The sequence below is a fragment of the Bos javanicus genome, chromosome 18 (assembly GCF_032452875.1).
Source record: "Bos javanicus breed banteng chromosome 18, ARS-OSU_banteng_1.0, whole genome shotgun sequence".
Taxonomy (NCBI): domain Eukaryota; kingdom Metazoa; phylum Chordata; class Mammalia; order Artiodactyla; family Bovidae; genus Bos; species Bos javanicus.
The window spans coordinates 65,913,564-65,928,484 of NC_083885.1; the positions used below are offsets into that span (position 1 = coordinate 65,913,564).

General features: G+C 47.7%; 1 pseudogene; it reads left to right on the forward strand.

Annotated features, from left to right (window-relative positions):
* Positions 1 to 557: 557 nt before the first annotated feature.
* Positions 558 to 10,870, forward strand: LOC133229512 (L-aminoadipate-semialdehyde dehydrogenase-phosphopantetheinyl transferase-like; annotated as a pseudogene).
* Positions 10,871 to 14,921: the final 4,051 nt, after the last annotated feature.

Genomic DNA, 14,921 nt, shown 5'->3' on the forward strand with positions numbered 1-14,921 from the left:
GTTTCTTTTTTCAAGGGGGTTTTCTTCCGTTTTCCAGGTTTTTCCCTAGGGTGATGGTCCTCTCACTGCCATAGGTCCATGGAGCTTGGTCAGAAGTAACGTAACCACATATGTCTGTGTCTGTGTTGCTTTCTGGTTTCTCTAAACGTATCCTTTTTTTTTTTTTTCCCCTCCTCTCATTTCAGCACACGAGTTTAGTTCCTCAAAGGCATGTGGGATCTCCCTGGACCAGAAATTGAACCCATGTCTCCTGTGTTGGCAGGTGGATTCTTTACCGCTGAGCCACCAGGGAAGCCCGGTACCCATTTTGAACGTAGGTTTTACTTTCTGGTTCTCAGTCTAATAGGAATGAAAATTCCTCATCAGGTGTGTGGTGGGGAATACTTTTTCCTCTCACGTCTGGATTAGCTCCTGAGATTTAAAAAGGTTTCTTGCCCCCGTGACCTAGGTCCTGTGGACGCACGCGGCGCCCCGCCCCCCGCACGGCCGGAGCAGCTGGGAGGGTCTCCGCCCCGGTCCGCGCCATCCAGCCCGGGCGGCGGCGAGGCCTTCGGGGGATGGTTCTCCTCGGCCGGCGGCTCTGCGTGCTGCCGCGGTGGAGGGCCTGCGCTGGGCCTTCCCCTGCGGCACGTGGCTGCCCAGCCGCGCCGAATGGCTGCTAGCGGTGCGATCGATCCAGCCGGGGAAGGAACGCATCAGCCAGTTCGTCTTCGCCCGGGACCTAAGGCCGCCCTGGCTGGTCGTTTGATGATAAGGAAATTAGTTGCAGAGAAATTGAATATACCTTGGGATAATATTCGTTTGCAAAGAACTGCAAAAGGAAAACCAGTTCTTGCAAAAGACTCATTGAATCCTTACCCCAATTTCAACTTTAACATCTCTCATCAAGGAAACTATGCTGTACTTGCTGCAGAATCTGAGCTACAAGTTGGAATTGATATAATGAAGACTAGTTTTCCAGGTCGTGGTTCAATTCCAGAATTTTTTCATATTATGAAAAGAAAGTTTACCAACGAAGAATGGGAAACAATCAGAAGCTTTAAGGATGAATGGACTCAGCTGGATATGTTTTATAGGAATTGGGCACTGAAAGAAAGCTTCATAAAAGCAATAGGTGTTGGATTAGGATTTGAATTGCAATGGCTTGAATTCGATATATCCCCGTTAAACCTGGGTATAGGCCAAGTTTATAAAGAAACACTTTTATTTTTGGATGGAGAAGAAGAAAAAGAATGGGCATTTGAGGAAAGCAAAAGAGATGAGCACCATTTTGTTGCAGTAGCTCTTAGGAAGGAGAAGGCAATGGCAACCCACTCCAGTACTCTTGCCTGGAAAATCCCAAGGGCAGAGGAGCCTGGTAGGCTGCAGTTCATGGGGTCGCGAAGAGTTGGACACGACTGAGCAACTTCCCTTTCACTTTTCACTTTCATGCATTGGAGAAGGAAATGGCAACCCACCCCAGTGTTCTTGCCTGGAGAATCCCAGGGACGGGGGAGCCTAGTGGGCTGCCGTCTATGGGGTCGCACAGAGTCGGACACGACTGAAGCGACTTAGCAGCAGCAGCAGCAGCTCTTAGTGAAAGGTTGTTGTTGAATCACGCGAAGACACTGGGGTTCTTGGCCCCCAGAGGAGAAGAATTCAATCCGGGGCCAGAGACGAGGCTTGATCGCTCAGAGCTTTTGTGTAATAAAGATATATTAAAGTATAAAGGAGATAGAGAAAGCTTCTGACATAGGCATCAGAAGGGGGCAGAAAAAGTACCCACTTGCTAGTGTTAGCAATGAAATTATATACTCTCCAATGAATCCAAAGAATGTCAAGGTTGTAAAGACCTCACTAGACCTACTCCATAATTTACATTTTAAGATAGCAGAATTAGCCAGAAGGTTTAATCCAGAGACTGTCCTCAGGCAGGATACATGATTGTTATATAATCCTAAGGAATGTAGAGAAGGAAAAAAGTTTGTCCTTTCTTCCTCCTTGAGAATTCCAGGCCTGTCTCTTCTTTGGGTCCCCTAGACTCCTTATCAACCTGCCTAGGAAATGACTCTCTCATTAGGAAACCCAGTGGATCTAGACATCAGAATGTTACATCTCAAGATGGTTCTAAAGCAACCCAGAGGCAGTTTACTATTCTCACCTTTAATGATTTAATATCATCTGCAGTTCCTGTGACCCCCGAAGAGCCTTCATTTTGGGACTGTTTTTGCTTTACAGAAGAGATTTCAATAAGAAATGGTACTAACTCATGAAATGATTTTCTGAGTAACAAGGGAAGTGAAAACTGTAGTCTTCTGTATTCACTAAAAAATAAATGCCTGAGAGTATCAAATTTTATGTCACAAAACATTTTTAAAAAGAAGAAACAACTTTTCCTATTAAAAGGCAGACTCCCAGATCAAGATAGGTGCTTAGAATACATGTTTGCCTCTTTTTCCTCCCCAAAATCACATTGGATTTGATTTTAAAAAAAATATAGAAATCGATGGTAGAGTCTTAAAGTGATAAAACGGAATACACAAAATAGAGAATGTTCAAATTCCTATTTTTCAGAGATCACTATTTTAGAGGTACCTATCCTTAAAACATGGAGTATCTTCCCAGATCTTTTTCTTGGCGAATGATTCCCTATTAATATACTTACTCTTTTTTTTTAATAGAACATACTATATTTAATTTTTCTCTGCAGCCATGAAATTAAAAGACGCTTACTCCTTGGAAGGAAAGTTATGACCAACCTAGATAGCATATTCAAAAGCAGAGACATTACTTTGCCAATAAAGGTTCGTCTAGTCAAGGCTATGGTTTTTCCTGTGGTCATGTATGGATGTGAGAGTTGGACTGTGAAGAAGGCTGAGCGCCGAAGAATTGATGCTTTTGAACTGTGGTATTGGAGAAGACTCTTGAGAGTCCCTTGGACTGCAAGGAGATCCAACCAGTCCATTCTGAAGGAGGTCAGCCCTGGGATTTCTTTGGAGGGAATGATGCTAAAGCTGAAACTCCAGTACTTTGGCCACCTCATGCGAAGAGTTGACTCATTGGAAAAGACTCTGATGCTGGGAGGGATTGGGGGCAGGAGGAGAAGGGGACGACAGAGGATGAGATGGCTGGATGGCATCACCGACTCGATGGACGTGAGTCTGAGTGAACTCTGGGAGTTGGTGATGGACAGGGAGGCCTGGTGTGCTGCGATTCATGGGGTGGCAAAGAGTCAGACATGACTGAGTGACTGAACTGAACTGAACTATATTTAATTTTTCTGTTGACTCTACATCTGAGGCCCATAACTATGCTGGTGTAGCATAACTTTTAGTGCTGCTTAAGTATTCTCTTTTCCAGCTACTATCAAGATGCAATTGACCAGAGGTAATACAGTTCAACTCTAATTGACTTAGTAACCAAGGACATTTATTGTGTCACATAACAAACAATTTAAAGTTGTCATTAGGGCCTTTTTTTTTTTTTTGCCTCCTTCTTAGCTTATTTGTTTTTCTCTAGGCTGGTCTCCCTCATGCATCTGAAAGAAAAGGCTGTTTTGCTTCTCACATCTCAGTTTTGTTAGTGAGGAAGGTTTTTTCTTCTTAAGAGCCCCCAGAAAATTTCTGCAAAGTTTCTGGTGACCCCGGTCAGGTCACTGAGAAAGCTGAACTTGACACTCTTGGCTTCTGTGGAAAGGGAACTACTTTTGGTAAGGAAGAAGCCTAAGGCAGAGTCTGGGGGAGTGATACCTAGGGGAGGCCCACTGCCTGCCGTGAGGAAGGTGTGCCACAGCTGACTCATTCTGTCCTGTCTGCTAGGCATTTTGAATGTCTGCAGTTTTTACTGTAAGCAGTGGTTTATTGAATATCCTTGTAGCCACATTTTGAACTACATGTTTAATTATGTCCAAAGGAATTAAATATATTTAGAGCCTCAATAAGTATTGCCAAATTTTTCTCCAAAAAGGCTGCATAATTTATATTTCCAGTTAGTGTTATATGTTTGATCATTCTCTCACCACTCCCACCCCCCATCAACCTACAGATTTGTCATCTGTAGATAGGATCTTTTAAAAAAAATTTAATCTTTGCCAATATAGATTAAAAATGGTACCTTATATTTTAAAAGTGTGTTTCTTTCATTACAAACGAGGCTGCTATGGCAGTGTTATTGGCTGTTTGTATTCTTTTGGTATGAACTGCCTGTTCATTGTCTTAACCTGTTTTTATTCTGGTAAATAAGACTCAAAGTGCAAACAAACGTAAGATGCAAGACCATCATTTTGATGACAGAATCTATTCTATGGCTGTAGTGCATGTCTTGGGGAGTTTGAAGTCTTATATTAATAATTGTTAAATGTCAGAAGTGAAATAGTTTCATTGTTTCTATTACTAAAGTGAAAAGTTGTGTTTAAATTATATAAAATTAGGTATTTTGCTTAAGTACAAGAAAAATTTTGAACATTTTACTTTTTACTTCATTAAGCCTGCACAGATATTCCAAGCATTAAGTAAATAACTTGTTATAAAAGGATCAAGTAGCATTTGTAGCAGAGGAAGCATTGTTATCCGTAGCATGAGTGTAATCGTGATATGAAAATGCCACCGTCTGTCTTGTTATAACATTTCTGAACTTTTATGGATCAGGCACCATGCTGCGTTTCCGGGGGTGGGGCGGGGGCGGGCAGTGGGTGGAGATCTGTTGTCTTAAGAGTTCACATCAGATGAGATCAGATCAGATCAGCCGCTCAGTCGTGTCCGACTCTTTGCGACCCCATGAACTGCAGCACGCCAGGCCTCCCTGTCCATCACCAACTCCCGGAGTTCACTCAGACTCACGTCCATCGAGTCGGTGATGCCATCCAGCCATCTCATCCTCTGTCATCCCCTTCTCCTCCTGCCCCCAATCCCTCCCAGCATCAGAGTCTTTCCCAATGAGTCAACTCTTCGCATGAGGTGGCCAAAGTACTGGAGTTTCAGCTTTAGCATCATTCCCTCCAAAGAAATCCCAGGGCTGATCTCCTTCAGAATGGACTGGTTGGATCTCCTTGCAGTCCAAGGGACTCTCAAGAGTCTTCTCCAATACCACAGTTCAAAAGCATCAATTCTTCGGTGCTCAGCCTTCTTCACAGTCCAACTCTCACATCCATACATGACCACTGGAAAACCATAGCCTTGACTAGACAGACCTTTGTTGGCAAAGTAATGTCTATGCTTTTGAATATGCTATCTAGGTTGGTCATAACTTTCCTTCCAAGGAGAAAGCGTCTTTTAATTTCATGGCTGCAGTCACCATCTGTAGTGATTCACATAGTCAGAATCAAATAAATACACATAGTTTAGACTCAAGTAGGTCTATAAAAATTGTTTTTTCTAATAAAAATTACCATTCCCTTGACCACCTCCTATTTCCTGTCCCCAGAGTGAGCTGTTTCACTGATTTTTTTTTGTTGTTATTTATTACTGTATCTCTAAAGAGCATGCTTATATTGCTTTACCTGTTTCTAGTTTGAGGCATTTCTTTAATTTCTAATATAAAACTTTGTTCTGCTGCTTCCCAGCCATTACACTTTCTCTTCCTGCTCCCCGTTCCCGGTGTATGTAATTCAGCGTCTTCATTACTGACTGTGATTAAGGATGTATGCACGACTGAGCTTATGTAACACTGTACCGCTAAGTGATGTGTTGCTCTTACCCTGTTCTGCCTTTTTAGTTCCTTGACTTAATAATTAATTTTGTTTGCGTAGGTTTCTGTGTACTTATTGCTAATTAAACCCAAAACTCTACGTTCAGACATAAAAAAATTAAATATATATATATAATAAAAAGAGGTTTCTTAACCTACAGGAATCTTTTTTTCCTGTTTAAAAAATTGTGTGTAATTTTGTTTTATTTTCCCTCTGGGAAGGCTTTTGGTGATGTGTGTTTCCAATCAGAGCTCGTAATGTCCCTGACCAGACCCATGGCTGCATGGATGTTCCTTTGAGTGACCTAATTTATTATATACTGCTGTGGTTTGGAAAATTGCTTGGAGATAACCAGGAGTGCCTTTGGGTATGAGCCCTGAAGTAAGCACCTACATTGGTTTGGAGGCATGTTTTCGATCATTGCCCTATAGTTAGGACTATAGAAGTCCCGGGATAGTGACCTCGACCTGTTTGAATTTCCAGAGTGCAGTGCCTTGAGCCAGACTAGCAGGAGCGACTGCGGCCTGCCCTGCGGTGGGAGCGTGTGCGGCCTGCATTCTCTCAGTTGGCCTGCAGTTCAGTTCTGTTGCTCAGTCGTGTCTGACTCTTGGTGACCCCATGGACTGTAGCACACCAGGCTTCCCTGTCCATCATGAACTTCTGAAGCTTACGCAAACTCATATTCAACAAGTCGGTGATGCCATCCAACCATTTCATTCTCTGTTGTCCCCTTTTCTTCCTGCCTTTAATCTTTCCCAGCATCAGGGTCTTTTCCAATGAGTCAGTTCTTTGCATCAGGTGGCCAAAGTATTGGAGTTTCAGCTTCAACATCAGTCCTTGCGATGAATATTCAGGACTGATCTCCTTTAGGATGGACTGGTTGGATCTCCTTGCAGTCCAAGGGACTCTCAAAGTCTGTTACTGTTTCCCTATCTACTTGCCATGAAGTGATGGGACCAGATACTATGATCTTAGTTTTCTGAATGTTGAATTTTAATCCGACTTTTTCACTCTCCTCTTTCACTTTTATCAAGAGACTCTTTAGTTCTTCTTCACTTTCTGCCATGAGAGTGGTGTCATCTGCATCTGAGGTTATTGATATTTCTCCCAGCAATCTTGATTCCAGCTTGTGCTTCATCCAGTCCAGCATTTCGCATGATACACTCTGCATGTAAGTTAAATAAGCAGGGTTACAATATACAACCTTGATGTACTCCTTTGCCTATTTGGAACAAATCTGTTGTTCCATGTCCAGTTCTAACTGTTGCTTCTTGACCTGCAAACACATTTCTCAGGAAGCAGGTAAGGTGATCTGGTATTCCCATCTCTTGAAGAATTTTTCACAGTTTGTTGTGATCTACACAGTCAAAGGCTTTGGCATAGTCAATAAAGCAGAATTAGATGTTTTTATGGAACTCTCTTGCTTTTTCTATGATCCAGCAGATGTTGGCAATTTGATCTCTGGTTCCTCTACCTTTTCTAAAACCAGCTTGAACATCTGGAAGTTATTGGTTCATGTACTGTTGAAGCCTGGCTTGGAGAATTTTGAGCATTACTTTGCTAGTATGTGAGATGAGTGCAATTGTGCAGTAGTTTGAACATTCTTTGGCATTGCCTTTCTTTGGGATGGGAATGAAAACTGACCTTTTCCAGTCCTGTGGCCATTGCTGACTTTTCCAAATGTGCTGGCATATTGAGTACAGCACTTTACAGCATCATCTTTTAGGATTTGAAATAGCTTACCTGGAATTCTATCACCTCCACTACCTTTGTTCATAATGATACTTCCTAAGGCCCACTTGACTTCACACACCATCGTGATTATCTGGGTCATCAAGATCTTTTTTGTACAGTTCTGTGTATTCTTGCCACCTCTTCTAATTATCTTCTGCCTCTGTTAGGTCCATACCATTCTGTCCTTTATTTTGCCCATCTTTGCATGAAAAGTTCCCTTGGGATCTCTGATTTTCTTGAAGAGATCTCTAGTCTTTCCCATTCTGTTGTTTTCCTCTATTTCTTTGCATTGATCGCTGAGGAAAGCTTTCTTATCTCTCCTTGCTATTCTTTGGAACTCTGCATTCAAAACTTGTATCTTTCCTTTTTTCCTTTGCCTTTCGCTTCTCTTCTTTTCACAGCTATTTGTAAGGTCTCCTCAGACAGCCATTTTGCCTTTTTGCATTTCTTTTTCTTGGGGATGGTCTTGATCACAGCCTCCTATACAATGTCACAAACCTCTGTCCATAGTTCTTCAAGCACTCCGTCTATCATATCTAATCTCTTTAATTTATTTGTCACTTCCACTGTATAATCATAAGGGATTTGATTTAGGTCACACCTGAATGGTCTAGTGGTTTTCCCTACTTTCTTTAAGTCTGAATTTGGCAATAAGGAGTTCGTGAGTCGGCCCGCAGAGGGCGACAACCCTCCTCTCTTCCCAGGCTGGGACCTGTGTCTTCTGGCCTTAGGTTTGGCCCAGGGCACAGGCGACAGGCCTTAGGTCTCCTCAGCACAGGCCAGTGCTTTGGCGCAGGGGCCACCCTGCAAGGAAACTTGAGGAAACTGCGGAGTAGGGGGAGGAAATGCTGCCTGCTGGGGGCTGCCGGCAGGAGAAAGGGAGGAGGTTTGAATGCCCATCCCCAGCACAGGAAAGCTGGGGGAGAAAATTCTGACTTTGAGTTAGTCTTGTGTGGAAGGAGCCTGTTTTTTTTTGGGGGGGGGGTTGTGATGTTCAGCTTTTGGGGTTTTAGCTTAGGGTGATGGGGTTTTATCTAAGCAGGTCCCTGGCAGCTTGGTATTAAAGGAATAGACCACATATGTGTCTGATGCTTCCTGGGCTGTCTCCACACCTGTTTTTTAACCCATGGGCATAATTCTGGGATGCCCTTTATATTCCAGTTATCTCCAGAGAGGTACATCCTCATGCCAGTATCACAGTGTTTTATTTACTGTGAATGTGGGATGCACACTTGAAATTGCAAGAGCCTTCAAATGTGACTATTTTACAATTGCTTTAGAGAGGTGGGTGTGTTGGAGTTACATATTGTGGGGTGTCATCATCTGATCCTATTCATTGGGATATACCATTCGCTGCTCCCCTTGTCTGATGCACGCAAGCACTGAAGACCTGCTGAACTTTTTAAGGTTCAGAAAGTATGGGTAGAGCCTTCGTGCAAAAGAGCATCCTTGTTTCTCTTAGGATACAGGTTGGGAAAGCAATGGTGTGAATGCCTGGTGGCCTGATGGCTGGTCTGCAGGGTTTGGTTGGTTTGGTTTTGGAAAATGCTGCTAAAAGGTATCTCGAGGGGCTGTTAGGGGTGTCCCAGCAGCAAGAAAGGAGAGGTGCTTGCTGTTGCCCTGTAATCAGAACCACCCTTTCTGGAGGAGGGAGGCAGTTGTAAGAGGTGTGTGATGCTGTTCATTTCCCTTTCCCTCGGGTGATACCATGTGGATCATTTTTCTGTCCACTTGCTAGTTACCTGTTTATCTTTGGAGGCCAGAGGCCTCTTCAGATTAGTACTCATTTTGAATGTAACTCTTTCCTTCATGGTTCTTAGTCTAATATGACTAAAAATTCCTCATTTTTTAAACAAAAAAGGAACTTTATTTTTATGACTAGTTTTTTTATTTTTGGCTGTGTTGGGTCTTCATTGCCAGGTGGCTTCTGATCATTGCAGCAAATGGGGGCCACACTCTGGTTGCCCTGCACAGCTCTCAGTGCAGTGACTTTTGTTGTCACGGGACTGGGCTCTAGGGCAAGTGGGCTTAAGTTGTTTCGGCACATGGGTTCAGTATTTGCGGCTCCCAAGCTCTAGAGCACAGGTTCAATAGTGCGGCGCTCGGGCTTGGTCGTTCCTTGGCATGTGGGATCTCCCTGGACCGGGGATCAATCCCCTGTCTCCTGCATTGGCAGGCCTATTCTTTACAACTGAACCACAGCGGAAGCCCTGCACTCATTTCGAGTGTAGATTTGCCTGTGGTTCTTAGTATAATGCCAGTAAAAATTCCTCATTAGTGTGTTGGGGAGTACTTTTTCCTCCCACTTCGTGGCTTTTCTGCTCAGTTGCTCAGTTGTGTCAGACTCTGCAGCCCCATCAACTGTAGCCCCCCAGGCCCCTCTGTCCAGCTTAGCACCTAGGATTGGAAAATAGGTTTTTTTGACCTGCAGGATTTGTGTATGTGCGTTTAATAAAGTGTGTGCTATTAAGTTTTGTTTCCAGCGTGTGAAAGGACTTGGTGATGTGTGTTGCCAGTCAGAGCTCATGATCTGCCTGACCAGGCCCGTGGCCTTGTGGATGTTCCTCTAGGTGATCATGTCTGATTTTTTTCCATACTGCTGTAGATTTCAAAGTTGCCTTGGGGAAATCTGGAATGCCTTTTGGTGTGGGCCTTGAAGCGTGCGCCTAGGTTGCTTTGGGGGGACATGTTTGCTCATTGCCCTGTAGTTAGGGTTACCAAAGTCCTGGGATAGTGGCCTCGACCCGTTTGAATTTCCAGAATGTAGCACCCAGCAGGACTGACGGAGAGATGTCTGCCTGCACGGCTGACATGTGGCCGCAGCCTGCATTCTCCCAGTTGGCCCGCAGAGGGCGAAAACCCCGCCTCCCCGTCCCACCCAGCCCTACCCGACCCCACCCACCCAAGGGCGCTGGACCTGAGTTCTGGCCTCAGCCTTTGCCCGGGGCCCAGCTGCCAGACATTAGTTCTCCTCAGGACCGGCCAGTGCTTTGGCTCCGGGAAAATGCAGGGCTCTGTCCACTCGCAGGGGGCTGGGTTTCCTCAGGTCCTGCTGGGAGGGGCCCCCAGGGAGAAAAGCGATGAGGAAACAGCGCGGGGGATGCTGCCTGCTGGGGGCTGCCTGCAGGATAAGGGAGGTCCGTCCTGGAGGGCCCAGCAGAGGAAGAGCTGGGGGAGGAAAATTCTGACTTGGAGTGAGTCCTGTGCATGGCGTGGAAGGAGCCCTGTTCTGGTTTTGGTTTTCACAGTTGTGATATTCCGTTTTCCAGGTTTTTTCTTAGGGTGACGGTCCTTTCACTGCCATAGATCCATCACCACTCTGAGACGACTCGGCCTGCTCTGCGTGGGAGCGGGTGCGGCCTGCATTCTCCCAGTTGGCCGGCAGAGGGCGACAAGCCGCCCCTCTTCCCAGGGCGGGACCCGCGTGTTTGGGCCGCAGGCTTGGTCCAGGGCACAGCTGACAGGCGTTAGGTCTCCTCGGGGCAGGCCAGTGCTTTGGCTTTGGGAAAATGCAGGAGTCTGTCCTTTGGGAAGGCAGCTAAGCTTCCTCAGGACCTGCTGGGAGGCGCCTCCCTGGGAGGAAAACTTGAGGAAACTGTGGGGAGATGCTGCTGGCTGGGGGCTGCCGGCAGGAGAAGGGAGGAGGTCCAAATGCCCACAACCAGCACAAGAACGCTAGGGGAGAAAATTCTGACTTTGAGTTAGCCTTGTGTGTGGTGCGGAAGGAGGTGTGTTTTGGGTTTTTTTTTTTTTTTTGGCGGGGGGTGGGTTGTGGTGTTTCGCTTTCTGGGTTTCATCTTAGACTGATGGCGCTTTAATGGAGCAGGTCTCTCCAGTTTGCTGTTAAAGGAATGGACACATGTCTGTCGCTTCCTCGAGTGTCTTGATGCCTCTTTTTCGACCCATGAGTATATTCCTGGAATATCCTTTCAATTCCAATCATCTTCAAAAGGTACATCTTCATGCCAATATCATGGTGTTTTATTCTTGTGGGTGTGGGATGCATATTTGAAATTTCAAGGCGTCAGCCTTCAAATGTGACTTTTTTTTCCAGTTGCTTTAGAGGAGTGCACTGTGTTGTAGTTTCATATTGTGGGGTGTGATTTTCTGCTTTCCTTCAGTGCATGTACTCTCATCCCATGCCCCTGACTGGTGCATATGCACTGAGGACCTCCTCGATTTTTTTAAGGTTTTGAGGAGTAGTAGAGCCTCCAGGCTGGAGAAGGCAATGGCACCCACTCCAGTGCTCTCGCCTGGAAAATCCCATGGACGGAGGAGCCTGGTGGGCTGCAGTCCATGGGGTCCCTAGAGTCAGACACGACTAAGCGACTTCCCTTTCACTTTTCGCTTTCATGCATTGGAGAAGGAAACGGCAGCCCACTCCAGTGTTCTTGCCTGGAGAATCCCAGGGACGGCAGAGCCTGGTGGGCTGCCATCTATGGGGTCACACAGAGTCGGACATGACTGAAGTGACTTAGCAGCAGCAGCAGCAGAGCCTCCACGCAAAAGAGCTCTCTTGTTTTTCTTTGGACACCGATTGGGAATACAATTGTGTGAATGCTTGTTGGCCTGATGGCTGGTCTGCAGGGGTGAGACTTGTTTGGCTTTGAAAAGGCTGCCTGTGGTTGACTGGAGGACCCTTTACAGGTGTCCCAGACTCGAGAAAGTAGAGTTCCTGCTCCCTCTCATGCTCCAGTAATCCGAATTGACCTTCCCAAGGAGGTGGCACTTGTAAGTGGTGTGTAACGCTGTCTTCTTTTGTAATTTGCCATTCCCTTGGCTAATGCCATGTGGATCATATTCCTGTCCACTTTTTGTTACCTTTTTATCTTTTGAGGAGAGGGCTCTCTTCAGATCAGTACTCATTTTGAATATAGTTGTTTGCTTTCTGGTTTGTAGCCTAATGTGAGTAAAAATTCATCTGGTGTGATGGGGAATACATTTTTTCCCCACTTTGTGGCTTAGCTCTTAGTCTTTGGAAGGAGGTTTTTCACCATGCAGGACTTTCTGTGTGTGTAATAAATTACGTGTGTGTTCCCAACCAGAACTCATGATCTACCTGACCTGTGGCTCTATCGATCTTCCTCCGGGGCATCCTGTCCAAATTTTTCTTTAGTGATGTAGATTTTAAAATCGCCTGGGGACAACCTGGATGCCTTTTGGTGTGAGCCCTGAAGTGTGTTCCTAGATAGGTTTTGGGCCACGTGTTTGCTCATTGTCCTGAAGTTGGGGTTGTAGAAGTGCTGGGATCCTGGCTTCGACGCGTTTGAATTTCCGTAGTGTAGTGCTTTGAGCAGGATGGCAGGAGAGACCTCGGCCTGCTCTGCAGTGGGAGCGGGTGCGGCCTGCATTCTCCCAGTTGGCCCGCAGAGGGCGACAAGCCCCTTCCCTTCCCAGGGCGGGACCTGCGTGTTCAGGCCACAGGCTTGGCCCTGAGCACTGCGGACAGGCATTAGGTCTCCGCAGGGCAGGCCAGTTTTTAGCTTTGGGAAAATGCGGGGCTGTATACATGTGGAGGATAACTAGTAACTAGATTTCCTCAGGACCTGCTGGGAGGGGCCCCTGGGAGAAAAACCTGAGGCTCCGTCCTCAGTGAGACTCGGCTGTGCTCCTCACAGAGCCCGGCTCGCTTCTCACTGAAGTTCCCTTCTCATCCCTGAGGCTTGACTTTGCTATTCTGAGCCCCGGCTCCGGTCTGCACAGAGGCCCAGCCCCAGAGCTCACTGAGGCTCGGGTCTGCTTCACACTAAGACATGGCTCTGCTCCCCACTAGGGCCTAACTCCAGTCTTCAGTGGGGCCCCGCACTGAGGCCTGGTTCCGTGCCACACGGGGGTCCAGATCTGGTGATCAGTGAGGCCCAGCTCACTTCTCACTGACGCTCCATTCTCCACCTCTCTCAGGCCTGACTTTGCTACTCTGAGTCCCGGTTCCGGTACTCATACGTCCCGGCTCTGGTCCACACAGAGGCCTGGCTCCGGACCTCAACGCTGAGAGCTGGCTCTGCTCCTCACTGAAGTCCAGCTGCACCCTGCCTGAGTCTCGGCTCAGCTCAGCACTCCAGGTCCTCTCCACACTGAGACCCGGCAAGGCTCTGCCCCTCACTGGGCCTGGCTGTGGTCCTCGGTGAGGCCTGGCCCCACTGCGCAATCAGGTGTGCCTCCCTTGCTCCCTGAGGTCCGGCTCCCTCCTCGGTGAGGACAGCTCTGCTCCACACGGGCCTGGTTACGGTCCCCACAGAGGCCAGGCTGTCTTCTCACTGCAGTTCAGCTGTGCTCCTCCTTGAGGCATGACTTTGCTCCTCTGAGGCCTGGCTCTGCTCTCCACTGAGAACCAGCTCCAGTCCACAGTGAGGACCGGCTCTGGTCCCCACTGAGGCCTGTCTCCCGTCCTCACTGAGGTTCCACTCCGGTCCTGTGATGTGCTCTGGGGCCCGGGTAGGGTCTGCACTGAGGCCAGGCTCCGCTCCTCCGTGAGGCTCGGCTCCAGTCCTCAGTGAGACCCAGCTCCTCCTGCAGAGGCCTGGCTCCGCTCAGCACCGCCGCACAGCTCCACCCTGCAATGGGCCTGGCTGTGGTTCTCGGGGAGGCCACGGTATCGTCCTCAGTGAAGCACAGCTCCAGTCCACGCTCAGGTCCTTAGTGAGCCCTGGCTCTGGTCCTCACAGAGATTTGGCTTGCTTCTAACTGAGGTTTGGTTCACCTCCGTGAGGCCTGACTGCTACTCTGAGGCCAGGCTCCCCTCCTCACTTGGGGCCAGCGCCACTCCTCAGGAAGGCCTGGCTCTGCTCCGCACCGGGGCCTGGCTCCAGTCCTGAGTCCCTGCTCTGCCCCTCACTGAGATTCAGCTCCAGCACTGAGTCCTGCTCTGGGCCTCACTGAGATTCAGCTCCAGCACTGAGTCCCTGCTCTGGGCCTCACTGAGATTCAGCTCTAGCACTGAGTCCTGCTCTGGGCCTCACTGTGGTTCAGCTCCAGCACTGAGTCCTGCTCTGGGCCTCACTGTGGTTCAGCTACCCTCCTCACTGAAGCCCAACGTTCCTTCACTGAGAGTGAAGGTTCACCTCCACTCTTCACTCAGGCCCAGCTCTGGTCCTCCTTGAGGACGGAATTTGGTTCTCTGAGGCAAGACTCCATTCTACACTGAGGCGCAGCTGCACTCCACATAGAGACTGGACTCGAGTCCTCTCTCAGGTCTGGCTCTGCTCCTCAGTGAGACCCAGCTTCTCTCTGACTGAGGACTGGCTCCACCCACACTGGGGTCTGGCTAGGGTTCTCACTGAGCCCAGCTTGCTTCTCACTGAGGTTCTCTTCTCCCTCTTCCTGAGGATTGACTTAACTGCTCTGAGTCCCGGCTCTGGACCTCACTGAGGCCAGGCTCCACTCCACACCGGGGCATGGCTACAACCTCAGTGAGTTCTGGCTCGCTTCTCACTGAGGTTCCATTCTCTTCCTGAGGCCTGACTTTGCTACTCTGAGTCCTGGCTGTAAGGCGAGCATGGAGAAAAAGAGAGTGAGCCGGACA